The 27,571-nt window shown below is 38.2% G+C and overlaps 2 long non-coding RNA genes across 4 annotated transcripts in view; both read right to left on the reverse strand.

Annotated features, from left to right (window-relative positions):
* Window positions 1–27,571, reverse strand: part of LOC309659020 — a 159,387-nt gene that overhangs the window by 25,250 nt on the left and 106,566 nt on the right. The gene's annotated exons all lie outside the window — the stretch shown is intronic.
* LOC309659048 overlaps window positions 5,799–27,571 on the reverse strand; it is a 93,320-nt gene continuing 71,547 nt past the window's right edge. The window contains exon 2 of the long non-coding RNA XR_014262543.1: window positions 5,799–8,825. This is a non-coding gene — a long non-coding RNA (uncharacterized lncRNA). The remainder of the gene's footprint in view (window positions 8,826–27,571) is intronic.

Genomic DNA, 27,571 nt, shown 5'->3' on the forward strand with positions numbered 1-27,571 from the left:
TGCAGCGAGCAGGGGCGCCTGAGCAGAGCAGGGAAGGGGCAGAAATGGGTGCCTTTCCACCATTCTCCATGATTTTTCAAAAACTACATACTTAAAGAATATTCCAGTACTTTTGAATAAGTATGACATAACTGTGTTGCTATTGTTGTTATTGTTGTCGTCATTTACCTCCACAGCATTTACCAGTGTGTAGCACACAGGAGACACGAAATTAATACAATTTGTCTGATTTTGGAAAAATCGATTATTCCCTCAAAATAGCTCATTTATTATCTTGTCTCTTGCTTGATGTTCAATTTCTGCTTAATCAGGTTTGCATTACGTTGTTTAGTTTATAGCTGGTATTAATAAATAACTAACTGGAATTAAGTCGATCTAATTTTTCTTTCTTGGAGGGCTCACTTGAAAACATCTGCACTTACTGATTGTTTTTCTAACAATACACACCCAACTTTCATTGTTATGAGGAACATAAAATGTATCATAAAAGTGTTCAACTGACATTTAAATGATGTACATCAAAAGGTCTTTGATATTATATTTTCATTTTTAAAGTAATCCCCTTTTTTCTCTTGAAATTTTACTAAAACAATATATACACAGTATCCATGGCACAAACATTTTAGCATTTTAACAGCCAGGTAGCTTTATAAAATCGTCAGTCAGCTGACTGAATTTATGAATTTCACTAATCTTTCCACGACAAAACAATGGGCTTTAACAGTAATTGGCAGAATTGAACAGTAATTGCATCGTTGTGTTGATTCAGGATGCGTATCCAGCTTTTCCTGACTGTCCAAAGTAAACATTTTAATAAAGGACACTACACTGATCTTCAAACGGTGACATTAAGAGCTGTGCTCTTCCATATAGTAGACACTGACCATGGAAAGCTACCAGAAACGTGAGATGTGGTTCTTCTGAAATGGCAAAAGCCAATTCTTCTGAATAAGCATAAAATATACCAAATTTCACAGACTTAGTGTGAAGAAAAAAAATGCAAAATACCTTATTTTATATCAATTTCATGTTAAAATGATAATCTAGACTGCATTCAATAAAATGTTATTAAAATTAATGTCACCTGTTTCTTTTTGCTTTTTAAAATTTGGGCCCTGGAAAATTTAAAAATATATATGTGGCTTGCATTTGTGCCTTTCATTGTATTACTTTTGGGTGGTGCTGGTCTAGAGCAAATGAAGAAGTGACTGCTGAGACAGGACATAGAAACTAAAGGAGAAGTCATCTCTCCTTTTAATTAGTTTGGTAATAGCAACAGATTCAATGTCAGACATTTACAAGAGACAAGACTATTCTCTTCAGTCAAGCAAAACTCCCACTATGGTTCCTAAGAGTTCTGCCTGAGTGAAACAAATGAGATTAGGCCCGTGATGTTTACTTCATACTAAAACATTTTTTTTTCCGAAACTTTCTTAGTACACTGTTGGCTACCAGGCTGTGGAAGTGCAGAACCGAGAAAGGATGAAAGAACAATAAGGGAACAATTCGAAAGTGTTGTTTTGAAACATGTAACTAGTGCTGTCAGCCCGCTGGTTCTTTCCATTTTGTACATTTACATTTCCTGACTGTAGTTGAAGAACATTTCACTGCGTGTTACTATCAATCATCCTTAACCTAGAAGTGCACTGTACATTAGTAACAGTTAATTGGCATATTTAAAGTAAATAGCTACTTAGTTTTGTTGTGAAGGTTTTGCATACAAATCTCTAACACCACACGCTTTGTTTGTTTCAATAACAAATACCCCTGTCTGCACCATTGCCACTTCTGTCAGGAGATGAATAGAGATGCAATCGCATTGAAATACCCGGCACACCAGACGACAGCCCGAATGATGTGCAATGCGTAAGCAGGCCCTCCTTGCTCATCAAAGATGCCCACACAGAGGGGAGAACACACACACATGAAAAGGAGAGGCAATGGCAAGTTTTAGAAGGATGGTCAAGAAAGAAAAACAGAAAAAACAGAAATTATAACTTTGCCTATACATTTTCTATGCGTTAATAACCTGAAAGGGAGATTATTTAGCTGACACTGTCTTGGCCTCTGCCATTTGTTCAGTGTCAGCTTCATACTCAGCAAGCCTCCCAAAGCTTAGGGAGAGATATCATTCTACTCTTCATTCCCCTAGGAGCCCAGTAGCAAGTGGAATTGTGCCTCTTCCTTGGGTAGCAGAGCTGAAATGGGAGTGGGTTAGGTATTTGATAAAAGAACATAAAATGACATGAACTTCTTTCCAAATGTGAAGCCAATACAGCTATAATATATACCTTAAAAACAAACAATCCACACTACATTTTGGGTGAACTCCTATATTTCCTAAACCTAGAGGGATGAATCTTTAAATAAGTCCCAACATTTCCTTCGCTACCAGCACCAGTAAGTCAAAAGAGACTATCTGGTAGTTATGTGTGTCTGGGGTTGTGTGTGTTCGTGTGTGTGTGTGTGTGTGTGTACTGTGAATCAGATGAAGTGCCACTCATTCCTCTAGCCACAACTCTGAAATAGAATTTCCACAGAAGAAACAATATAAATGGTTGTCCACATGGATCATTATTACAGTCTATAAAAACCCTATAAACTTACAAAAAGTTTTAAATAAATTAACATCATTAATAATAGTACAATTAGAAATCAGAAATCATAGTAATACTGTTGTTAGCACTAATAACATTATTTCAACTCTATTCAAGGGTTAAAGAAAAAAAGAACAGGTTTTATGGAAATAACCTGGAGAGAGTTAACCATTACTTATTTCTAATATTATTTCTTTGACAAAATTCAAATCTGAGATACCAAAAAATATTTTCCTTAGAACATCATTGACATACATCATCATTAAGCAGGCTTTGCTACTTTTATTATGGGCTATCAGCTATGGCATTTTTCAGTGCTTGGAATATGCCAACACGTCCTGCAAAGGCAGGAGTGGTCTGAGCATGTGTCCTTCATCCATTCCCATGTATTGCATCTACCTTGTAAGGAAAAAGAAGGAAAGTTGCAAATAATGTTATTTCAAACATCAGAAAATGTGAAGCGGGAACCTCTCTTTCTCAGTAAAACTATCAGGAAGAATTTCCCATCTGTTCTAAGTTTCTAACATTGAACTCTTCAGCTGTGGTCCACAGTCTTTCATGGTTCACTATAAATTTCTAAATAGATGTTTTGCCATCACTAACTTAAAACTAAAAAGTCAGAATTCCTGGTGTTTTCAAGGCTCTATTGCCAATGAAGTTTTTCCATATCTATTGGGAGCAACACCATGCAGGCTAATATTGGGGCAGCATGTGCCTCCTTGTTACACGGCCGGTTCAATTCAGGACTTCATCCTGTTCCTTCTCCTGGATAGTATTTCCAAGATGGATGTATTCCCTTCCTTCCACAACTACCATTAAAGCTCCTGAGTAATGGTTAACACATAACTAGATGACTGCTCTAAACTCCTTGTCGTGGGTGGATCCATTGTCTCTATTTTGATCCATCTTACATAAAATGATGGAATTACGGACTCTAAAGTGGTGCTTCTCACAGACATAGAAAACAAACTATGGTTACCAAAGCGGAAAAGGGAGTGGGGGAGGAATATATTAGGAGTTTGGGATTAGCAGATACAAACTACTATATATAAAATAGATAAACAACTAGGACCTACTGTATAGCACAGGGAACTATATTCAATATCCTGTAATAAACCATAATGGAAAAGAATATGAGAAAGAATAGATAGATAGATAGATACTGGATCACTTTGCTGTACACCAGAAACTTACACAACATTGTAAATCAACTATACTTCAATTAAAAAAATAAATAAATAAAAAAGTGGTGCTTCGGGCTTCCCTGGTGGCGCAGTGGTTGAGAGTCTGCCTGCCAATGCAGAGGACACGGGTTCGAGCCCTGGTCTGGGAGGATCCCACACGCCGCGGAGCAACTAGCCCCGTGGGTCACAACTGCTGAGCCTGCGCGTCTGGAGCCTGTGCTCCGCAGCGGGAGAGGCCGCGATGGTGAGAGGCCCGCGCACCGCGGTGAAGGGTGGCCCCCGCTTGCCGCAATTGGAGAAAGCCCTCGCACAGAAACGAAGACCCAACACAGCCAAAAATAAAATTAATTAATTAATTAATTAAAATACTTATTAAAAAAAAAAGTGGTGCTTGTTAAACTATCTGTGGTAGTGAACACAGTTCTTATTTCCTCCAATCCATAATGGACTGAAACTTTGGTAAGCTAAAGTAAAAGGAATTTCTGGAAAAGTGATCACATGCTTGGATGTCACAGCTATGTCAAATTGCTATGGAAGTTTCTAAATGATGACTCAATTTCTGTATGTCTCATCATAGACCTTTACCAGTTTGCTCATCTAAGTCAGTCTTCAGACCACACTCTGAGTAGCAACAATGAGCTACCTTCTATCAAATCACCATTATTTTCTAGGCTTGCCATTTAGATACTTCCAGTCCAAGCACCAAAAGTAAATATAAAACTAAGTTATCTGTTCAGGGCTTCCCTGGTGGCGCAGTGGTTAAGAATCCGCCTGCCAGTGCAGGGAACACAGGTTCAAGCCCTGGACCGGGAAGATGCCACATGCTGCGGAGCAACAAAGCCCGTGCGCCACAACTACTGAGCCTGTGCTCTAGAGCCCGTGAGCCACAACTACTGAGCCTGTGCTCTAGAGCCCACGAGCCACAACTACTGAAGCCCGCGTGCCTAGAGCCCGTGCTCCACAACAAGAGAAGCCACTGCAGTGAGAAACCCGTGAACCACAAGGAAGAGCAGCCCCCCCTCACTGCAACCAGAGAAAACTCACGTGCAGCAACGAAGACTCAATGCAGCCAAAAATAAATAAATAAAATAAATAAATTTATTTTAAAAAACCAAAGTTATCTGTTCAAATGAGTTGTATCTAGAAAAGACCTGAAAAGCTATTTTCTTTCCCATTAAATAATCTCTGATCATAAAACACTTTAGAACTCTATAGGTGTTAGATAAAATCTAAAGATAATAAAAGATCAAAGATCTTATGGCAAAGAGGTAACAATACCACGATCAAAGTACGAGAGGGCAGGAAGATACCTGAAAATATTGTGGCCACAAAAGTCATATGGAGAAGCAGAGAAATAACCAAAAAAAACTATCCAAGCTTATTTTAAACATTTTTAAGAACGTTCTGCAAAGGAGATGCACAAACTGTACCCAAGATCTCATCACCAAGATGGCCAAATTCAGAACTGCAGGGCAAATACAGAAATAAACATTAAATAATAAGTTCTCCTGTGAACTCTCCCTTCTTAGCTTGTTAGTTTTTTAAAAGTCATCAAACAGTTTATTCTGTTTTATAGAAACAAAATATCCAGATGAATTCCTGAAATTTCAACCATATTGACTGATATCAATATGTTGCAGAGATGCAGAGATACAGAGATATCTCAGGTGCGATGTTCGCCCTCCAGCCGTGCCTGGGCATACCATTTGTATTACAGACTAAAATGCAGAGCTAGCAGTACCCTGATTCCTAGGCTCAAAGAGTCATAATAATCCCCTTCCTTCTGGGTTCCATTGCTTGAGCCAGATTACTTTTCATACTGTTTCTTCATATACTTTGCAACATGATCACATTGCATTTTTCTTCAAAACTCTGGCAGATTGTTTGGGCTAGAGATAGATGGAGACAAGAGGCACCATCTGGTGCAAGATCTTTATTCCTTGTTAACACTACAGGAGTTCTGGTATTTTACATGGTTCAGGCAGTAGCAAAGATTTTTTTTTTTTTTTAATGTATAGATTGAGAAGGTGTAAGATGGTCAAAGGGCGCTGGCACTGTCTGATCACATCACTGATTTCCTTGGTGTAGAGTTGGGTTTTTTGTTTTTGTTGTTGGGTTTTTTGTTTTTTTTTTTTTTTTCGATTCAGACAACCAGTGGCATATGGTTTCATGATTCACAAAGATGGTCCTTGACTATAGATTTGACGATCTCAACATAACTTCCAGGCTTGCCAGAGCTGTGTTACAGCAGAGAGAGCAAATAGCTCATGATATTTCTCCTCTGATGAGTAAGCTCCAAAATCGCAGGTTTAAATTTGATCTGGGATTGAAAGAAAAGGAGCTATGTCCTCCCATGCCAGCATCCATGCTTTTCTTTGTCAGAGGTGAGTGTCTATTTTTGTACCATTGACCCATGGCTTCAGGGGCCAAAAACTCAAATAATGCCCAGGTGAATCCTGTTGATTCAGACTGACTACACACTTGCTCTTTTCTATACCTTTCTATTCTTTGGAATTCCAAGAGCTTCCTGAAATTTAGCTTTCGTTCTAAAAATCTGGTGACTGTTTAATAGAAAAAATTTTCACCTTCTATACACAATTAAAGTCAGTGTTTTCTAATAGAATTAGCTAAGAGTTGGGAGCCAGGAGATTTGCCTGATGATGGTAAGCTAACTCACAGCTACCTTGTGAGGATAAGTGAAAAAATGAAGTGAAGCGGTGTGTTGGAAACAAACTAAAACACCAAACAAAAAAAAAAAAGTGGTTTGTACAAGTTAATCTTGACTGTATTTTAAGAATAAAGTTAAAGTAAGCCTTCACCTGTTGATCCCTGATTTCAGAAGGCTACTTGGAGTTACTGCTGTTGGAATGTGTTGTCAAAAATTTGAAGTATCTTTCCAATGAACAGATTAATTCCACCTTAATCTCTGTGAGATGCTCTGCCATCACCCCGTACATCCATGGTCCTCATTCTCCTGTCTCCCCTCAGCTATTTCTGGTGCTTTTGTTAATCCCAAATTAAACCCTCATTTCTCTCTCATGCTTCCTCCGGATACTTTCTCACCTTTTTACACGGTTTTCAGGGCCCAGGAATTATGACTTTTTTCCTACTGAGCCCTTTGACCACTTGTCTGTCCCTGCCTTCCACTACTCCCTCACTGAAAGCCTCCTTTTTTGATATCATGAAATGGTACAGATATCAGTGAATATGACTTGAAATAAAGAAGGAAAAGAAGAAATAACAGAACATATCTAAGAAAAAGGAGGGTGCTATGTTGAAGGAAGCAGATGTCAATATGACAGCAGATGGTGTAGATAAACTCGGTACTAGTATGGTCAACTTGTTGCATTTGCCACATGGTCGCAACTGCAAACCATTACATACAAAACTCAGAAGTATAAAAAGCTATGCAGGTGGTTATTCGTTGATGCTCTGTAGTCAAGGGCTATGCCACAATCAGTTCTTCCTATATTTGTCCAAGAGGCAGAGTACCTCGCAACGTGTAGGTCATTCTGCTTGAAAGCTAATGACTTGTGAGGAGTCTTCTTTTTATGTTAACAGTAGACAATCTCCTTCAAAGTTCAAAGGAGAGATATACGTATACTCCTCACACCCCTCAGACTCAATTCTGCAATAGGACACAGCTTCTTCTTAGACAGATGCCCCAAAAGAAAAAGTGAATGAATGTACATCACTCTGTCTTGGTAAAGTAGAGAAAGCAATGTCCCTGTGGCAGCTTATTTCTTCTTCACTCTGTGTGTTGGAGGTGAAACAGGAGGTGGAGTCCAGGGAGTGACCAACATCACTGTGCTTTAAATTGTAATAACTTTCGAAATCCGGGCTTGGGAGATAAATCTGAAGCTAGGGACAAATTTAGGCTCCAGGTTGCTGTCAATAAATAGATCATCCCCAAATCTCCAATGGTTCCCAACTGAATATAAAATAAAGGCCACACTTATCAAACTGACATTTAGAGCTCTCCACAATCTGATAGCAACCTATCTTTCCAACATTTAAGCTGCTATTTTCATTCACGAACCCTCAGTTCCCTGTAGAAAAATCTATTCGCTGTTACTTAAAAACATTGTATGGATTCCAGGGGCTGCAATTTCGTTTACACGTATCCCTTTTTGAGACGGCTGCCTCACTTCTCAGTTTATCTGAACAACATCCTGCCTTTACATCCATCCTAAAGGCTCACGCTGTGTTCTCTTCCCAGTTGCTCTAGACCATGATGATTCCCTCTCTCTGCTGATCATCCAGAGAACTGATCTCTCACAATACTCATTAGGCTTTTATTGTGGGCTATCTTTGGTTACTAGTTAACATTTTTTTCGCATGCCCCGTCCTCTCCACCAAATTCTTCTGTGCCAGGTGCTGTGATTAAGTCCCAGAGTGTAAGTTCCTTGGAGGCAATCACTCATTTCTATGTGCAGCCTTCATAGGGCTTAGAAAAGGCACTCATGATTTGTCAATGGATCATTTTATTGAATTCCTGCACTTTAAATATAAGTGCATAATCGATGTTAAGTGTTTGACTCCAAATTTCTCCAACTGTAGAGACTTTTGCCATGTTGAGGCTGGCTTTATAAAAGCATATTGCTAGGCATAAACGTAAGCCTGAGATAACACCCTAAAATCAAAGATAGAAAAATACAGATTGAAAGCCTAAGAAGTAAAGTAGAGATAAAATAAAAAATTTCCTTTAAAAATCTGCAGTAATGTGCTCTGGTTTTTTTTTTTTTTATAAATTTATTTATTTATTTTATTTATTTTTGGCTGTGTTGGGTCTTCGTTTCTATGCGAGGGCTTTCTCTAGTTATGGCAAGCGGGGGCCACTCTTCATCGCGGTACGTGGGCCTCTCACTATCGTGGCCTCTCTTGTTGCGGAGCACAGGCTCCAGACGCGCAAGCTCAGTAGTTGTGGCTCACGGGCCCAGTTGCTCCGCGGCATGTGGGATCTTCCCAGACCAGGGCTCGAACCCGTGTCCCCTGCATTAGCAGGCAGATTCTCAACCACTGCGCCACCAGGGAAGCCCCCGTGCTCTGGTTTTTAAGATATCTTTTCAATATAGCTAATAGTCTGACCATCAACACAGTACTACAAGAGAGGTTTTTTTTTCCCAAAAACAAGAGGTCTGTAGGATTGACCCCATCGGGTATTGACAGCAAAAATAAAACATACAAACTAGATTGTGTTGAAAATACTGAGACAAACTTGGTCTGTATACTCTCAGCTAAGCTCTGAAAGAAGCACTCTTCTGAATAAGCTAGGACAACGGAGCATTCTAAAAAGAACTTGGGAAAGGAAATTAGGGAAGGTGACAGTGTCTAGAAAAATAAATGTAGTGACAAAGACAAATTTTACACCAGCTGCAGTGTGATTATATCTATATAGGACTACTGCACAAACTGTATGCCAAAGTAACCATTCCATTCAGCCAAACAATTGGAAATTCAGTCAGACAACGAAGTGGATTGACTTCACTCAGTTAATTGGCCAGTCAACTGAACTGATCGAATGTGCAGGCATTAAAAAACTTTGCTTGTAACTAAAGTGGCCTTAAAATTCAAAGAGTATATAGCTGTAAAAAGCATCTTCTAAGCTTAAAGTAACATACAAAATGTGGTGTCGCAGACCATCAGCTGTCCGCCAAAGACATGTGCTCCTCTCCACAGTGTAGAGTTGTTACTGGAAAGTGCCTATTCTGCCAGAAACTCCATTTCCCAGCCCCTTTGCATTTAGGTGAAACCATCTGACTAGTTCTCATCAAAAAAAAAAAAAAAACAAAAAAAAAAGCCTAAGTGGTATGGGCTATTTGGGGGATGATTTCCTAAAATCTATTTGTGCCTTCACCATGATTCCTCTTCCCGTATCTGCCCAGGCACTTCTTTGCATGCTTTCACCATTGCTACATATTGGTCCTTGTGGTTGGGAGAAATTTTGCCATAAGCTAAGAGTATTAGTCAGCTCAGGCTGCTATAACAAAAAAATACCATAGACTGGGTGGGTTAAACAAAGACATTTATTTTTCACAGTTCTGGAGGTTAGGAAGTCCAAGATCAAGGTGCCCACAGATTTAACTCTTGGCAAAGGTCTTCTTCCTGGCTTGCAGAAGTCGACCATCTTGCTGTATCCTCACATGGTGGAGAGAGGAAGCTCTAATGTCTCTTCCTCCTGTTATAAGGACACTAATCCCATCACAGGGGCTCCACCCTCATGACTTCATCTCAACCAATTCACCTCCCAAAAACCCCTAATAATACCTCCTACTACCATCACATTGGGGGTTAGGACTTCAACATATGAATTTGCAGGGTTGGTGGGGGGACACAAACATTCAGTCCATAAGAGTAAGATTTCTACACCCAAATCTGATATTTATTCATTTCTATTTACCTATTCAAAGCTTGAAAAGAGGTTCAGAAAAGAGCCCAATTATTTGGGGAAAACTGGGACCACTGTCCATGCATTATAATTCAATATTTGATTATAATAAAAATAATGATGGTGATGATGATAATAAAAAATGAACAGTTTTTTGTTTGTTTTTAAAAAAAAGATTCTTTACAACAATTTGTTGAAATAAATATCATGTTCTAAAGGCTTTTCTTTTCAGTCTTTCAAGGGAAAAATAATTTCTTTCAATTAAAACTGAACTAGTCAAAGCTTAAGAAGTCTCTCTATAATTATGTTTAAGCCTGTTGCAATTTATTTCCCCCAAGGTATTCACCGGTAAGACCTCTAGGGCATTACTATAGCCGTAGTGTTAAAGTTAACTGATTCAAACCACAGTCCATCCAAGTAAGCCCCCTGCAGAGCCCCTACTATTACTCAGTGCAAGGAACTACACTGTCTTCCTAACCATCTACTTTAGAATGAATTTAGATGAGCTCTTATCTGCACTATAGTCTTGTGGAGCCAGCAACATTACCCAGAAGCTGGACCAGGAAAAATAGAAAGTAGGGTCCTGTGAAGTGCAAAGGCGTGAGACAAACCCTAAGTGTCCATAAGATCTTAGAAAGGAAACACAGTTTACCTAACAGTCCTACAATTTCTTTCACTGTTAGCTAATTAGCATTTACAAAGTTAAATGAGAAGTAGCTTAAGCAAAAATCCCATTTAAAAAAAAAAAAATTTAAGAACTACTTTTCCTTGCTTTGAACTGATTTTCCCATTTCCCCCCAAGTTAGGCTGTTATTTGGGGTTCCCAAATATAACAGTGCTTCTGACCATTCTTAATTGCACCATAATCGGTGTTAAGCACAGGAGAGTGTGCAAACAGACTTGACTTTTCTAGTCTTTGACTGTTCCTTGCCTCTGGCCTCTGTCAGAGAGGCTTGCTAACTGCATCTCAGGGGAGCAATCACACGGCTTGACTCAGCCTGTGGCTCTGACTATTGGGACTTCCTGAAGTCACAACCACTTTGGCGTCCAGAACTGGGGCATGGCGTGTCTACTCTTCATAAAATCCAGAGATTGCAAGGGAAGTGTGAAACGCGAGAGCTGATTAGGGATGCACCTTAAATGGTATCAAGGGACCCAGTTAGCAATGCAAAATATGAGATAATATAAACATAACATTCACTGCCAGTTGATCACTTATGTGAGCACCATGAAAAGCAAAATACAACAGAAAAAAAATTGGAGATGAGTAACAAATACAAGATTTCCTCCAAGATAATTTTGCATAAAAGTTCAGTTTCATGGGAAAAAATGCATAATAAAATGACGTGGAATGATATGCCGGAAACATTTGTTATGTCTATTTGTTTTTCTGGAACTTGCTTGGTATTAATCATTTGTAATGGGTATATCCAGTCTTTGTTATACATACACCCTTCCTTTCTTGCAATATTGATTGAGAGAATTTAAAATTGGAAGACGCAATTATTTTGGCTGTATTTAACCTTCTGTGACGACAAAGAACGATTCCATTTTCACTAGTAAGAAGCCAAAGTAATTTTAATTCAGGAATTTCTCTTTTAATTATTAGTTTTTAAAGAACACAGCATTATACTTAGCAGAGGGTCCTTTTCTTCCTCAGTATTCTGGTGTAGCTACTCTCCTGTCAGCCTAGGCTTTCATAGAGAAGAGGAAAAATCTTCATAAAAGCCTTGGCCTAATTAACAAGAATGAACTAGATTTTATGATGAACAATTTATAGGCAGTTAATAGAGCTCATACACGGTAGCCAGGAGCTAGATAATTTATCATAAAAGGAATCTCAGTTACACTCCTAATCCTCATTCTCTTGATACTACAACCAACTGCATTCACAATCGCTACTTTTATAAGCTTTGATTTACTGACAAATGATGCTGCATTTTATAGAGTCATAATGAGACTTATAAATGCAGTAAATTCCTGTATCTCTGCCCATATGCTTCATATTCTTTGCCAAACAATTTACCCTTCTGCATTGTTATCTCTAGATAAAAATAATTTTTCAAAGATCTCCTAAGGATTCTTCATACTAGCACAAATGAGAATAAAGAAACAGCAAATTGTTTATTAACCATCCTAAGTATTTGTTGAAAAGAAACTGATTTATCCCTAAAAGAACAATGCAGCTATTGTAATGAGTTTTGAAAGAGTAATACTTTTTCAAAATTACAAATAAGATAAAAAAGCTAATATCCAAATGTAATTTCTTAAAGAACAGAATTTAAAGTAGGTGAGACCCAGGAAATCATATTGTCTCTTCCCACTTGGTGTCTTACTGCTGTTTCTGTTTTCAAGTTATAGCAAAATACAGCACACTGGGTGGACAGAACTGGGTGACTGTATATATACTGCCATCAGATCAGCTACATTTCATTTATCCATTGATCTACAGAGGGGCTCCTGAAGTCCTCAAATTAGATAACACTTCCTCCAGGAAGGCTCCCCTGACCACTGGTATCCCTTTTGTATGACTTCTTACCATCCTATTCTTCCTCTTACCACAAAAACAAATACTGCTGGGTTGTAACAAATTCTACTGCCTAATTAGCGTTCCATCCCCTCATTGACCATGAGCTCCAGCACAGTGAGGACCACCATTTTCTCACTCTGGAGTTGAACACAATGCCTGGGACATATTGTATTTGTAACTGAATGATGTTCTTGGTTTCCAGAGCCTGTTGTTAATGTAAGCGAGAATAAATCATTCAAGTTGTATGAACCAGCAATAAATTTGGTCACTAAAACTGACAGTGAATAAGTGTGTATTTTAAAAAGTTGAAGAGTCAAAAGTCATGACTTTCTCTACTCCTTTCTTATGACCAGCATTATAAGTACTTTTAAACATTATGCTCTGTTTAGATGTTCCGCATTTTAAAAGGGACATGTTATAATAAAAAAAGGTGATAGCGAAAACAGTAAAAATAAGAAATGACTAGAATAGAAATCCAGGTGAGAAGGTCAGAGAAATATGATTGTTTGACCTGAAACAGATGTGCTAAATATTACATTAATCAAGGTCTCTGGGGACACAAAGGGACTGCTGCCTGTATCTTGAAGGGACAGAGCCAGGGCCCATTGCAATGGTGTTTAGGCCCCAATAAGTAACAGCTTCCTGATCTAAGAGGCTAGGAGATGTGAGATTATGTGTCTATGGGTCCACTCAACAGACCATTTTTCAAATGATTAGGGATTTAGTTCTGCCTGCCAGACAACCAGTTTTTTTATAGCTGATCAAATTACAGGCACATGGTCAATCTTAGTTTATCAACTATTCCCAAATATCAAATATACCTCTCTTTCAACCAGGGTTTCTCATCTCCTATTGAGAAGTTATAAAGATAGGTTCTATTATTTTTTACAGCAAGACATTTTTCTAGTAGAAAAAAAAGGGAAATGATCTTTTTTCCTCTCAGATTCACCCCATCACTAAAGAGAAGCTGAGGCTCAAACAAATGTCTCAGAAGGCAAACCCATAGCTGCCAAATCACCCACAAAAAGATAGCATCCTCAGCACACTCAGAATGGCTAGTAGGAGAATGCAGCTGAAAATCTGTTAGTTCCTTGACACCTTTTCCAATATAGTCCCTGTCATAGACGTGCAGAGACCCCAGTGCAGGCCATGCAGAGACCCCAATGCAGGCCATGCCCCTGGCAATGTCTGCTAAGGTTACCAGCCCAGCAGGGCTTTGCCAGCCCATGATACCTAGGAGAGATGGAACCAACAATTCTTCTGCCCTGAGTCAAAATAAAGCCTAAAATGCTATCTTTTATGATTCCTAATGTCAACTAAAAATAACAGAGGTGGTTAGTTCAGACCTAAGATTCACCTTGGAGATTTTTTCTAATCGTACATATCCCCCAAAGTGTCTTTTTTCCAAATGGAATTGGTCACTGACATGTGGATGTGCTCCTAATAGCAAAATAAAAATATTCCCTGCCTGAAGCATTATAGTAAAGTTGTCTTTTTCCATTTCGTTGTCTCAGAACATTTAATCAATTGACATGACATCTGGGGCAGGTCAAAAGGAGCCACCTCTATTAATTTATAATTGCAATAGTCAACTTATTGATGGCCTTCTCATTACTTTAGCTTATTTTTATCAGTTTTAGTTTTTTAAATGTTTTTAAACTGTAAACTTTCTTGGGAGTCAAGGATAAAAACCCATACCCTTTTTAATCCTGTGTTCCCATTTAAAAAAAAAAATCCAGCCCCAAGGAAAATTCTGAAGTGGACACACTTGTCTGCAAAAAAGCTGGCTTCCCATTTAGGAAGGTTTCCTATTGCTTACCTAATTTTAAGAGCCTAAGATCTTCCTCCTACCAAAGTCTCATCTAAGTTTTACATTAAATGAAATTTTGAAAGTGTATTTAATTCTTCTAAGATGAAACCAGGTACATAGTAGAAGCCCCAAATTTATAGCCACCTTCTTTTTCTAGCTCAGGAAAAGACCTATTAAAAGTTATTTCCAAATGCATGAGAACATTAATCAATAATTTTCTTCTACCTGCAGTATTGTCTCTTCTCTAGTTATAAAATAAAAGCCATGTCTCCTTATTAAAGAAGGAGTGTGTGTATGTGTGTGTGTGTGTGTGTGTGTGTGTGTGTGTGTGCGCATATGTATGTGTTTGCCTGAGAAGTGGGAGAGGAAGAAGAGGAATGAAAGAAATACAAATACTTCCTAGGATGCTGAATGGCACAAAGTAAGCAGCTGCCTCATTCTGCCCAGAAATAAAACCAAATCTGCCCTTTTGTTCTCCCCACTCCCTCCTCCATGACCCCCAGCCCCAGCCCCTCCAACCCCTCACCAACCTGACTCCCGGTCAGGAGCCAGCTTCCCTGTCTTTATCTTCCTGAGTTTACAAGAGGATTCTGATGACCCTATCTCAATTCTGGCAGCAGAGAGCTAAGTACTTTACTGACAAGACAAGGTTTGTCCCAGGCAGACAATGGGAAGTAGATAACTGTTAAAAATGCTTAATTCCAAACATGGTAATGAATTAGCTAAATCGCTTTGGTAATGATTTTCCTCACTAACAAATACCAGGAGGAAAAGCATTCCTTAGCACGATGGTGTGTACATGACAACTGGTTGGGTTCATTTACTTAACATGCTTTGCATAAATTGTGATAAATAGTCTACATTTTTCCTGATATTGTCTCCATCTTATTGTGAATTTCAAGTCTTAAACAATGGCTGTGTTTTAAATATTTGAGAACATACCAGACAGGTACCCTCCACCTTATTACCAAAAATATTGCAAAAACTAGCTAACTTGGGGAATCTGCATCCCATATTTGTTCCCCACAAAGCTTATAAAATGTCTGTGCATATTTGCATTTGCATGCAAACTGTCTTGCTGAACGTTAAGTACGCTCACAAAGTCGCTGTCACTCTCTTATTTGTGCAGCCAGAAAGTCTGTTAGAACAAGGGCTAAACTGCATACACAGTTCAGGGCATCTTTGAATGGCACACCCTCTCTATAGAATGTGGGCCACTCATCTAGACATCCTAGTATTTTGACATAAGCCCTGTCAGATAGAAGATTCCATGCTACCAGATACACCTCTTTTGAAAATGTCATCCAGGGTAGAAATTGATTTTCTGCCTCAAATGCAGCTGCTGCTCTGAGAAACCTCGTATCCTATTAAAAGTGTCCTTGTTCCACCTCTATCTAGACATAGGGCACATGATGAAATTGACATGTTTGTAGGAATGCAAAATTCTCACTGATTCATTCATTCAACAACTGTATACAAATCACTGCTCTAGATGCTGGAGATGTGGCAGTGAACAAGATGGCGAAGGTCCCTGCTCCCATGGAACTACTTTCTATGATTTCAAATAGTGTATTATTATGAAAAGATAATATGAAACAGGGTAATTTGCTAGAGAAAGATTATTTTCGATTGAACAGTCCAAGAAAACCTCTCCCAAGGCTGTGATATTTGAGCAAATCATACACAATTACAGATATTAAATAACCTGGTAGAAAGGACACAGGATTTGGAGACAGAAGACTCAAGTTCTAATTTCTTAAAAGTCTTTAGGCAAGTTCCTGAAAGCCTTCTACCTTTTAGCACAGAATTGGTATCCCACTGGGGACAGCTCTCATTCTCCCTAAAAGGGTTGAGCCTGGTTCAACTTGATGAGCTTTTCCATTATGATATTTATATTATGACTAAAACCCACTACATCCATCTTTTTTAATATGAAGACTCTAAATCAATGGTTCTCAACCCTGAATGAACAATAAGTTGAAATCCTAACCCTGCTGGCATTGTTTTAAATGCTGAAGTAAATAATGTAAGACAAATTAGTAGAAAGGATTCAGAGGCACAATATACAAGCAGCTAAGAAAAGGGGGCAGGCTGGGGTTTTTCAGGATTGGTGAGTCTAATGTCTCTGGATGCTCCACTGCCTTAGAGAAAACCACCTGATAGAAGTGAAAATTTTTGAAGCAATTCAACACTTTCATAGCAGATTTATCCCAGGTGATTTAGCATTAGATATCTGTATCAGGGTAGAAAACAAATCCATGATAACATCATCAAGTAACATTTGAATCAGAGGTGATGTATGTGTTTGTGGTGTTACCACATTTTTTTTCAAATTATGCAACAGAAATCACACTCTCTTGAGGTTAAATACTGCCCTACTCTCTTCAAAAGATTTTAAATTTCACACCTCCACCCACATATTAAATTAGTAGTCCAAACCAGATGGAGGTTAGCGTTTTAGGTTATAATGACTATCTGGAGAAAGTCTTTCCTTGCATTGCCCATAACTATCCCTTTTACCTTTAGGCTTATTTGTGCTTTGCTGGATTTCTGACATTAAACTGCATTTAAATGGTTCTAAGTCTTACTCTGAGCTATACAGTTTTCCATACCATGGCCATGTGAAGTGGCTCAAAAATAGTTCTGTGATAGGTCATTAGGAAGAACCAAGAGAGAATTCAGAGATGAGTGGGAAGCATTTTAATAAACAAACACATTCAAAAGCCAGCACCTTTTCTCATGGTGCTTTCTATCACCCCCACCAAGTATACATTTCTTCTTTCTATTCACATTTTATGCAATTTTCAGGGCTGAATTCTACCCTCATCTCCTTTCTCCTTCTGCCAGCCTTCTAGAATGCATAGTTTTTGATGTATATGTACCATTGACTTGTCATCCCTCTGTTTTTGTATTTGATTGATTTAACTGAAGTATAAGTCCCTTCAAGATAAAAAAACATACCTTACATTGTTGTCTCTTAATAGCTTCTAAGTAGTTAGACTAGAATCAGGCAACAAATGGAACTACTTTTGGAGAAGACTTCTTGCCTAGGGCTAGAGCTTGACCTGAATCATGTATTCAGAAAGAAATAGCAGACTAGACCCACTAAGCATATTCCTGGTTAGAAACCAGTAATTTTAGAGACAGGAGGAAAGATCTCAGAATCTGAAGGCAGAGCTAGATTTGGAAGTTAGTTCAATCACTCCTCTGTAAAATGGGCTCACAGAATTCCAATAGGAATAAATGTAATATGTGTAAAGCAGCTATACAGTGACTAGCATACAGTAAGTGCTTGGCAAATAATAGCTGTTATTATGATGGCCCTGTGTTGCTTGAAAAAAAAGACTTCTAATATATTTTTGCCTGCAAATACTGGATGAAATGAGACATAAAAAATTGTAGGCAAAATTAAAATTTGTGAGAAAGATTAACTGGGTCCCACTGAGTACTTGGCTGCAAGTGAAATCTGGATCAGTGCAGGAAGAGGACTGCTCTTTGACTTCTCTCTTATCCCAGAAATGCATCCTTTTTCCTTCCTTTAACATCTTATAAAGCGTTAAAGCTTCCATGTTCTAGAAATTACAACAATGTGGTACACAGGAAAGAGCCCAGGATTTCAAACAAGCATATGTGGGTTCTGGTCTCATTGGAAGAAAGTAAGCAAATATCTTAACCTCTGCACCTTGTTTTGATCCAATGTAAAATGGGCATACCTACTCCCCGATGCTCTTGAGAAAATCAAGATGGTTTACAAAACATCAATACCTTGGAGTTGATCAGCCAAACAATTCAGTAATCAAAGAAAAAAAAAAAAATCAGTGGATACTGCATTGGTACTTATTGTTTACCATAAGCAAAGAACCATGAAAGACACAAAAGAAATCGGAGCCAGAGAATCCAATCAAGAAGAACTAGTCACCAATGAGACTGCAATTCACTTAAAGAGGGCACAAAACTAAATGAACATAGTGCCAACTGTGAAAACACAGAACATTCTGTACCGAGTGATGATACAGAGTTTGGCCATTAACCTCCCAGGGCTATCACTCAAAGGCCACCTCAACAGAGCTCTAAGCCACCTCTGAAAGCCTCATTTCTCAAGTCTTGCTTGGGAACTGCTTCAGCCAAGTTGAAACACAAGCTATCCCCAAACATGTGCTGAACTTTCCCTCTGTTTGCTCATGCTCTTTCTTTGCACATCTAATCACTCGGCTACCCAGAATCTTTCCCCCTTTTTAAATCTCTTCCATTCATTACCACACATCCTAATGGTCACTTTCTCCATGAAGCTTTCCTAAGTCTTCAAATTAACTACATATTCATTTTCCACTTTTGAAACCCCCATTTCATTTTGTTAGTGGCAGTCTATACAGTCTACTTACACATGATCTTTTCCCTCTTGGATTATAAGAGAGGAAACTTAACCTCCTTCACCCTGTATCACCAACAACTTGTTCATAGTAGGTATTAACTCACTTTTTGAAAATTACATTTACTAATGGAACCTGATTGAGATGCTTATAAATCATGCAATCTTAATCTTGATTTGAACAAAACAACTCCGTGCTACCTCGTTCATTTACTCCTTAAATAGGTATTGGCGCCTAGGATATGTAAGCCTATGGGATACATGCAGGGAAAGAGCTGATTGCGGAAGCAGATGATAGGGCTTTCCTAGAAGAAGTACAGGATGGGACGCCTGGGGGCGGGGAGGAGATACAAACTCATTCCTTAACGCTCTCCAGTGGACATTTAATGACTAAAAAAAAGAGTTTTCTCAATAGGTGATCCATGCATCAGAAAGCTGGCTTTGACACCAACCCTCTCTCTCCAAAGAGGGTGGGAGCAGAATGATTCAAGTTCAGCCGGACAAGAGACACGGGGCAAAGGCAAGACGAAGACCCTTCCCTCTCTACATATTGAACTTGTAGTCCTTATCAGAGGAAAATATTGGGAAGATTGATAAATATTTCCATTACCCTAATAAAACTTCATGTTACATACAAGCTATTATTATCACAATTATATCTTTTTCTCACTTTTTAAAATTTGATTCAGAACAATTGAATCTTAGAAATGGTAGTGTTGAAATATGGCAAACATCTTACTTGCAGGAGCAATAAACTTGACGCTGAAGCCTAATGTTTTTTGTATATTCCTTCTCTATTTCTCCTTTTGGATTATAGATTATGAAAGAGGGATTTTATGCAGCAGTTGGTGACAAAATATATTTCTTACTAATGTGTAATATTTGCTACATTAATAATTTTATGGCTTTAATTATTGATGCAAACTTAATTGTGCCCCATGTCCCTTTTTCTTGCAGCTCAATAAAAACTATATATTTCTTTAATTAGGCTTCATTTGAAGACTAGAAGACAATGCAGGAGTGGTTTCTTGCTAATTCACCTATCTACAGCCAGGGAAAAAACGGAATTAGTGTCTTCAGTGTAGTTTAGCGAGGAAAAATATCTAACTGTTCTGAAAGTGTGACTTTCCTTTGAACAGTTAACCTCACCCAGAGGCCAGGAATATATAGGCAACTGAAAGCGAACACTGCAACAGGGGATGATATTCTCCCCTTCCTGGCTCTGGGGAGAAATTTCATTGATTTTAGTAGAGATAGAAAGGAAAAATTGGGGTCACCTACATGGTTATCATACTGTCTTCCCTCTTTATATTCTCGACCTTACTCAAAATATAATCTTAGTCTTTCCTGCTTGATTCCAACATTTTGTTGTGGTACTCCACTTACAATCACCAGGAATTTTACAATCACTTTATTCTGTGTCCAAACGTTTCAAAACAACTACCAGAAAGCCTGGATGGAAGGAAACTAACATTTGCTAAGCATCTGGTCTGGGTTATACAAGGTGCTTTCAATCAATTATTGCTTTAATCTCCAGGGGTCACAATCGCAAATGCCAACAAGTTCAAAAATGAAGAGAGCAGATCGGGCTTGAGAAACAAGGAGCCCTCGGAGCTCCATCTTTCATTTTCCACTTTGATAGAGAAGTGAGTTCAGAAAAAAAAAATGTTTAATAATAACATCTGTAACATTCTGTGAGAATGAGAGTAGAGCAATGATTGCAGAGGATACTCCATCTCAGTGTCAGGTGGACATCGGGAGAGACAGGACTGGCCAGCTGGAAGGCTCACATCCCATCTCAGTGAGATTCTCAACTCCAGCCCACCACTGCCATGCTGAGAGCTCTTCTAAATTTTTAAGTGAAGCTTAAAAGCTTCATTCTTAACTATATTCGTTTTCTAGTGTTACATGAAAGATTACCACAAATTTAGTAGCCTAAAACAATACAAATTCATTACCTCACTGTTCTCCTAACTCAGGAGGTTGAACTGGAGTTGGCTGGGTCCTGTGCTCAGGTGTCACCTGGCAAAATGCGAGGTGTTGGCAGGCGCTATAATCACATCTGTGACTCTAGAGTCCTCTTCCAAACTCACTGACCGATGGTACAATTTGTTTTCTGTGGTTGTATGACCAACAACCCTATTTTCTTGCTGGCTGTTAGGGACTATTCTCAGCTTCTAGAGGCTACCCTCGCATCCTGGCCCTGTAGCCTCCTCCACAGACCCTCTCACCACATAGAAAGCTTACTTCTTCAAGCTTAGCAGGAGAATCTAATGCTTCAAATCTCTCTTACCTCTTTTAGAAGCTCAGCTGAGTAGGTCAGGTTCATCCAGGATTATCTACTTCCCTCTTGATTAGGTCAAAGTGAAATGATTAGTGACCTTAACTACATCTGCATAATCCCTTCTGCCCCATAATGTAACATACTCATCAGAGTAACATACATCTCTTTCCCAAGTCTCCTTCCTACTCAAGTTGGAGGGGATTAATGCAAAAGGGGGAGGGGGATCTTGGTGGCCATCTTGGAATTCTGCCTACCCTACCCTTCTCTCAAGCTTCCCACAGAAATATAGCACTCTTAAAAAATGAGCTGCTGAATAGTCATGAATACTTTAACTTCCTTTCATTTTCTACAACTGCTTTGACCTCTTGGCACTATCTTATCACATTATCTGATTGGTCCAATGCCCATCTATATTCAGTGCCTGTCTCTAGTTTTAAAATTTCAGTGTTGGAGCTTTTTCCTGCCATTTGATAAGCATAATAAATAGTTGTCACAAGTGAAATTTGCACAAAAGCTGACTGTGATGTCAATAGCAGGTATAGTTTTTGTAACTGTAATGTAGGTTGATTCTTGAAATCCTAAATTTATCATTAGTACACTCTATTCAGAGAGAGTTACTCTCTTGATATACATAAAAAATTCAAACTTCAAAGCATTTTAGAAAATGACAGGCATCTGAAAGTCCCATTTTTATTCTAATGAAAATATCTTTTACCAAGAAGTTAAGATTTCTCACAAAATGTAAAGGGACTTAAAAAAAAATAAGGGTACTAAAAAGTGTTATTATTCTCAGCAAGACAACTCATAACCATGTTGATTTAGGAAAATCTTCAAGGATTTACTGAGGCAATTGTAAGGTAAACTCAGTTCTCACAATGAAAGGAAAATGCTTTGATAAGTTTTCTGGGGTTTCCTTTCAGCTTACTTGCTTCTTTGCCTATAAAAATATTTTATATCATTTTTAAGGGCAAGCTATAAGCAATATTTATGTTCAGAGAAGAAATCCATCTATAGGAATTCAGATTTAATTTTAAAAACAGGTAAACAATCCTATAAACAAAGTCAGTGATTTCCCCAGGTACTTTTTGAAAATAAATAAAAACAAATCAGCTCTGGTTGTCTCATTTGTTGTTTGAACACTAAAGAGCAAGTCATTGGGATTTTTGAGAGCAGTTGTATTATTTTAGACTTTACAAATCTATACAATAATTCATAGTTTAGAAAAGAACTGTTGGGTTATCTAGCTAGTCTTTTTTAAGAGTAGCAGTTGAAACAAACAATCAGCTCACTTCATGCATGGAAGAGAATTCTTCAAACTCTTCCCCTTAAACAAATCTTCAATCAGTTAAATGACAACGTTGTTTAAAAGAGAACTATTTTATACTTCTCCAATTCTTATTGATGAATCTTTCATTCTCAATTTTAAAATTTATTGTGTCAACTAAATGCCTGTAAGTGGATTGACATACTTTTTAGAGTACATATATTAACTAGATCAATTCAACCAAATGCCAATATTTCACCTTATCTGATTTTTAACACAGCATGTTGGTAAATACTTATAGAAAAATGTTTCTGTATATATTGTTTCCATCTTGAGAAGATTAATATGGTTATACAAATGTAAGTCTAATTTGGAAGTTTGACGTGATAAGCAACATTTCCAGACACTTTTTGATTGTGCCAAGGGTGATTTTTGAAAAATTTGTGATAAGTTTATTGTGGTCATTTGGTAAAAATAATAATTTCAACAGACTAGAGAAAAGGTAGAATTATTAATAGGAAAAAAAGCTCATTTTAAAAGCACATTCTTATCGATTTTTATTATATTTAAACATAAAAGCAAAGCCAGCTTTAGCTCCTGATCTACCTCTGCATTCCTATTGAGTGAATAGAGAAATTTCTACATGGTGTAATTTGAGAAGCACTGAGCACCTTCAACTGGCCTTGTTTAATCCCGGTGACTAAGACTTCAAGACTTAACTTTAAAGGCATTGGCAACCACCATTTAAAGGCAGAAGTTATCCAGCAGGGGTAATGAGTAAAGTCATTATCACATAAGATTAGTTCTGAAAGATAAATTGTGGCCTTCTAATGAGTCCCTAGCAAAATAGGAGCCAGAGCAGTTGGATTTAAAGAGGCTAGGAAAAAGAAAAGTCATCTACTAAAACACCCCAGCCATAATAATAATCCAGTGAATAGCTGTGGAGTTGAATCAACTTGAACAGAGAGCAACAGACTTTACCTCTGGGACCCTGTCAAAGGGTAACGCTTTGTAGCTGAAACTCAAGGGAAAGTCTGAGGCCCAGGGGAAAGGAAATGAACAGAGGCTGCAAAAAGACGTAAGGAGAGTACCCATATCCATGTTCGGATACTTGAAACAAAGTAGAGGTGAGGAAACCGGAGATGCTGTATAAATACTACCCAGAGATATGCCTCTCCTTCCACAAGTAGAAAATTCAATCTTGTTATATAGCTGATAATTCATTTTAGAAACCCATGAAGGCTAAACTGACATCTAGAATTCTTTACAGAAATTTTTTCACATATCTAGGTAGCTTGTAAGTGTAATTTTCATATCATTTAAATAAAACAGAATAACAAAATTTCCCTTTTGTATCATGAATCCATGGGACAATTTAGCTATTGGCTTTAGCTAAAAAATAGAGCTATTGGTTAGCGACTTGAACAATCACCACCAAGTATAAGATTAAGCCAATTTTGCACTTTTCAGTGAATTCAAATCTGCAATATGGTCCTAATGGCAGAATGTATCTTTAGTTTCACTGTCTGGTCCTTTCACCCAAGATAACACAGATTCCAAAGTTTAATTTTATACTTATAACCATTAGCATTTATTTTTCTCCAACAGGGTATCAATAAGTTTCTGCCAGTGAATTGGCAAAATCATGACTCTTCTTAATTTATTTTTTGCCTCTCAATAATTTTGCAACCCAGCTCTGTTTCTAGGAGCTCTGCTTTTACTTCTTGCAGGAGAAAAGAAATTTGTTTGCACAGTGCAACAAGATCGAGGGATCTGTAACATGAGAAACTGAGCAATTGTTTCAATATATCCACCAGTAGTTTTCAGAGGGTAGGATCATACAACTGTATTTAATCAGAAGAACTTATCACAGAAGCTTGGGATACAAACGTCAAGACATTGCATATGATGCAGTGTTGCCTGTTAGTATCCAGGATATCCAGAGTTCAAAGGGAAGATCCACTAGAAAAGGCTTCCCAGAAAAGTCAGGGACTTCTGGATAATAGTTCAAATATGCCTACTCCTTACTTGAATGACTGATCCTATTTCCTTGATTCAAGATACACATTTTTCACAACTATGGTTTTCAAAATCAGGAAGCAACTTTTAATCAAGGTACACTTTTAATATTGTGATTTTTTTTCCTTTTTTGGAAACTTATTATTTAATCAATGGTGAATCTAATGATCAGTGGTTCTTTAAACTCAAGAAAATAGGTATTCCAACAAATAGATACAAGATCAAGAATAAGAAGAGTAAAACCTTATGAGAGGTCCAATATTTGCCCTGATATGTTAAACCTCAGCAGATGAAGAAAAACAGAAAAGGAAAAATTCTGTACTGTGGTAGGGATCTTTGCTATTAGACACCAGATCTATGTTTAAAAGCATGTGGAATGCTTCTCCAGCCTAAATTTAGTATCCTTGTGGGGGAGAGAATTTACTTGTTATTTATAAGTGCACTGTGTGTGTGTGTGTGTGTGTGTGTGTGTGTGTGTGTGTGTGTGTGTGTGTGGTTTCCAAGTAATTCAAAGCACACTAGAGACCTTAACACCCTATCTACAAAATGACAATTATTGTTTTCATGAAAGATAAATGATTACATTTAAGAGTGGTGCTAGCAAAAGAAATTTTTTTCATTGAAAAGTTGTAGTTTGACCTGTTTTGACACATTAAAGGGAGGCTTCCAATCTGAAATTTTTTCTTAACTCATGAGTCAATCAAGTAGTTCTGAGACTGTCATTGAGCATTTTGTCAATACAAGGAGACTTAAAGATTATCTAGAACACTTAGCTCATTTCACAAACAAGAAAAATGAAGTCCAGAGTCATTTGCTTTGCCCAAGGTTGCCTAATTAATTAGTGCCAAAACCATGGGTAGAACCCAATAGTTCTTTTTGCCAGTGTAATGTTTTTTTCAGTGGAGAAGAGTATCTCCTTCCATAAACATGATAGAATACTGTGGTTCTGGGAGGCTCTGCCAGAACCTACAAATTGAGCCCAGGTCTCAGAGAAGTTTTGAGAAAGCACAGCTCAATTCTACCACAATATTTCAAGTGGTTCTCTGTACTTCTCTGGCCACTATGCAGAGATATAACGTCTATAGGATTTTTGTAGTGGACCTGGGAATGCTTGCATTCAAACAGTATTTTAAGTGGTCGAGGAAGTCTTTAATAAGTTAGAATCATACATCATTTTGGGAATTGGAAGAGCTCTGTGCAATACATTTCATTTTATTCCCTCAATTTATAGAGGAGGAAGATAAGGTCTGGGAAAGTAACATGGCCTATCACAGGCTGATGGGTGCAGGGTCAGGACTGGAACACAAATTTCCTTGTTCACTGCTTTTTCATGACACCACACAGCTTTACCATGAATTATGCCCAGGAAATGGAAAGATGCAAAGGTGAAATAACCAAAGACAGCTTTCTATGAGAGATTTCTCAAGCAAATGATGAAATTGGTGATATTTGTCCTCGGGCCTGGCTACTTCTCTATCCTTGTCCCTCTCAGTGGTCAGTGTCCTCCCTCATGGGTTCTCCCCTCTCTTGCTATCAAAATATACTTTTTAGGAAAGGTTTCACAAGCTATCTTATATATTCTTAGCAACTGTATTTGGTAGGCATTAGTATTAACATTGCCATTTTAAGATGTGAAAGTGAAAGGTGCCTGAGGATTGAGTTACTTCTCCGTGGCTCTACAGTTTTGTAAGTGGCAAGCAAGGATTCAAGTCCAGAAGTGTCAGGATTTTAGCACTTTTCTTTAAACATTGCTAATTCAGCACTGTATCTAGAACACAGTATGTGTACAATAAATGTGAGCTACATGAAAATAAAGGAGGAAGGAAGGAAAGAAGGAAGGAAGAAAGGAGGGAGGGAGGGAGGGAGGAAGAGGAGACCTATTAAGACTAAGTTGTGATGAATAGCATTTGAACTTGCTATCTTTCCATTTGCACGTGAACGGGAAACAAAATCTTAAACTGAAGAAATAAATTGGAATTTCAGGCATCTTCCAGCAGGGTGAGAAATTTGGCAGAAGAAGATAAAGGTGCCCTAAAATTCCATGTTGGCCTTTTCAGAGCTTAGCAGTTACAACTCATGATAAAATAGTTCTATGATTATTTCAGAGAGGACTTTTCATGATGCAGGAAAATTATCAACCCTGTTTCTGCCCAAATACCACAGGCAGAATATTCCATGAAGTCCGGGGGTGGTTCCTTCCCTCAGTTTCCAAACAGTTAGCTCAGAGAGCATCAAATGCCAGAGGTGGATAGTCACAAAAGTTGGTTTAAAATGTCCTGGTCAGTGGTTGCCCAGTGGAGACCGGGGCGGGCAAACCTAGAGCCAGAATGCAGGTTTTAGAGATTTCATTTGCAATATCTTTGGGTTAATTCCCTAGATTTGGCTAAGGCTTTTAGGTTCTATGAAGCATTTCCAGGGAGGCCTAGCCATGGAGTCAAGCCCTGTTCCTGGAGACTTCATCAAGTTCCTCCCCGTTTGTGGTTCTGTCTATATGAGATGGCAGAGGAGGGGAGGGAGAGGTAGGACCAGAATACAGAAGCTCACAGGGGAGGGAAAAGGAGGAGGACTGGCACATTCTTTTAAGTTAATTCAAGTGAGTCATTCAAGGATCCAAAGGTCTGAAGGCCTTCTGGATCATTCTAATGCCATTTTCTGCATCTTCTTAGATTACCTATGGTCCATCATCTAAGAGTCAAAGAGCCAGGTTCAAGGCTCTGCAGAATTTAACTACTGATCAAATGGTCTTGGACAAATCACTATATTTGTACCTCAACTTCTCACTTATATTGATGACGATTAATAGTTGTGTGACCCACCTCACTTGATGGATGTAAAGGAAAAAAAGCCTTTTATATTGTAAAATATTCTGTAGCTGTGATTGTTATCATTGCTTTATAATATGAATGTGCTACTGTACTGTTTGGCCTTTGTTACTTCTTTCCTTTTTTTTTTTCCTAAACTGTGATACTTGGAGGGCACACCTTACAAGTGACAAGTCAGAGTGGCTTATCCCAATGACATATCCTAATGCCTCCTTATGTTTAACATTAGTTGCAAAGACCACTGCTATATAAATAGAATCATACCTTCTACCTACTTCAAGTAGATGCCACCAAACAAAGGTAG

Source organism: Balaenoptera physalus (genome assembly GCF_965194825.1).
Source record: "Balaenoptera physalus genome assembly, chromosome: 3".
Classification (NCBI taxonomy): Eukaryota; Metazoa; Chordata; class Mammalia; order Artiodactyla; family Balaenopteridae; genus Balaenoptera; species Balaenoptera physalus.